General features: G+C 35.1%; 1 pseudogene; it reads left to right on the top strand.

Moving 5' to 3' along the window:
- Nucleotides 1-280: 280 nt before the first annotated feature.
- On the top strand, nt 281-417 carry LOC131931242 (uncharacterized; annotated as a pseudogene).
- The last annotated feature ends 1,887 nt before the right edge of the window (nt 418-2,304 follow it).

Below are 2,304 nucleotides of genomic sequence, written 5' to 3'. Positions count from 1 at the left end.
AAGAAAGGTTGGTGTTTAAATGTGTATATTTTATCTGAAGGGCAAGGAAATAAATATGTATTGGTTAAAACTCCTATTTATTACAAAAAATACAGAATTATCAAATATATTAGAAGAAAAACAATATAATTTTATTGAATTTTTCATTTTAATAACATTTAAATCCTAATTCACCACTAGCTAGTAACGCAAGAAATTAGTATTTATAATTACAGCATATTTTACGTATGCTAAAATCCAAAGGTATTCATGGATTCAAATTTAAATGTTCATGTTCTTGATCGCTTCTCGGCCTTTTGGCTAAGATCAAAGTGTAGTATCTGTTATGGATCTACACGGATCTTAGACATTTGGTTGGTCAGCCCCTTTTAAGGTTGGCTACCGGGTTCGAGAAGGCCGTAAAATCTACTACTCTAACTCACGCAAATCTCGCCAACGACCGCTGTGGGGTTGCTCCCACACATCCCTCGAACGCACATGCTCTCGAGATGAGTCACCCAGTACTTGTACTGGGTGGCTTCAATATACGAGCGGCTAACTTTCAACCTTCTTTTTTCAGACTGACGACACCCATCTAGGACAGGGGTCGGCAACCTTTCGAGACGGAAGAGCCAAAAGTTACAATTTTCAAAATTATCCAGTTTTTAAAGAGCCACAAACATTTTATGTCAATAATATGATCTTTGTTAAAGATTTATATATATATATATATATATATATATATATATATATATATATATATATATATATATATATATATATTTTAAATAAATAGCTTTAAATGTATGAAATAATATCATTTGTTTCTGTGTTGAAAGGGTCTACTATAAACGCCAGAGTGCTTGAATTTGTTTTAGAATTGCTCAAATCTCTCAGTGAAAACATCCTTCATTTTGTTAATAGTAATGCTGATGTGATTCATGTTAATAGTAGCATTGGTTTCATCACGATTTTTTTATATTCAGACTTTTTGGTAATTAAGTAATTTACCGCTCTCCATGTCTTTAACACACAAAAAAAGTATTTTTTTTTCGAAACAAACCACTTCTTCAAGCAAGGCATAGGCTGGGTTTTCCTTTTAGTTTTACATTTAGCTCGTTTAGTTTCTTTATGATCTCCATGAAGTTGAATGTTGCAATTTGGGATAGACAAGTTAAATGGAAGTACATTGAAATATGGCGTAACTAAATATTCTAATAGAATAGCGAGTGTTTATTGTTTATGTTTATTATGTTATCGTTCATTACCGAGTGTTGCAGAACAATATTTTTATGAGTTTTAAATATAAAATAAAATAATTGTAAATATTTGAGCATAAGCTGAAGAGCCGCAACTTGACAGCAAAAGAGCCGCAGGTTGCCGACCCCTGATCTAGGAGAAATCTTAAGTGGGAGGTCTGTCAAAATCGCCAACAAATCGAACTCATCTACTACGTCAAACGCAACTACCTCGCTCCCAACAAACTCACTACCACTCTGACGACACCTACCTAGGAGAAATCCTAGGTGGGAGGCTTCCGTCAAACACTAGCAAATCAACTAACCATCTCTCAAGATCATCTACTCAACTTACCTAAACAATCGACAACAGCTTTACTTCGCCCACTTCAAACAAGTCACCAAGCTCAAAACCATCGACTCAGCAACATCAGCAAACTTCACTCTTCAACGTCACCTCGCCCAACTCATTTCATCGAACAACTCTACTACCAAGCGCATCACACCTCAGCTCAACGCAAGAACACTACCTCAACCACCCTCTCCAAGTTCTACACCATCAGACCAACTCCACCATCAACGACAAGACACCAAACTCACTCTCACTAAGTACAACTACCAACCAAGAATCAACCACTATCAAACCAAGAGCGTTTCAAGTACAAGAAGCACGGCCAAAAAACAGAGAAGCGATCATGTTGTCATGTACTTTATGTTATTTTAAAAGAAACCAAGAAACCGGAAGTGAAAACAAGTAAATCAAGGAAACAGGAAAATATAGAAATACGAAAAGAAACCAGAAGTGAATCAAGATACACAAGGGAAATAACACAAGCAAGAATTAAATTCTTTTAAATATGTATAATATTCCATGTATGTATATAATCATGTAACCTACTCTTGCTGCCTCCCTGCGCGAACAGGGTAGACAGCAAGTGAGGAAATCTATTAAACGCCAACAGGCACCAAAAAAAAAAAAAAAAAAAAAAAAAAAATGTTCTTGCTATTGCATTAAAGGAATAAGAACGTACTATGTTAAGTCTGTTTCAGCCATTACAAACCTATGAAGAAGACTTTAAAGCTAAAA

Source organism: Physella acuta, unplaced genomic scaffold, assembly GCF_028476545.2.
Source record: "Physella acuta isolate Inbredline_101_S28 unplaced genomic scaffold, ASM2847654v3 ptg001926l, whole genome shotgun sequence".
Lineage (NCBI taxonomy): Eukaryota > Metazoa > Mollusca > Gastropoda > Physidae > Physella > Physella acuta.
Note: the sequence above shows the minus strand (reverse complement) of the source record. Positions and strands in the feature narration are given on the sequence as shown.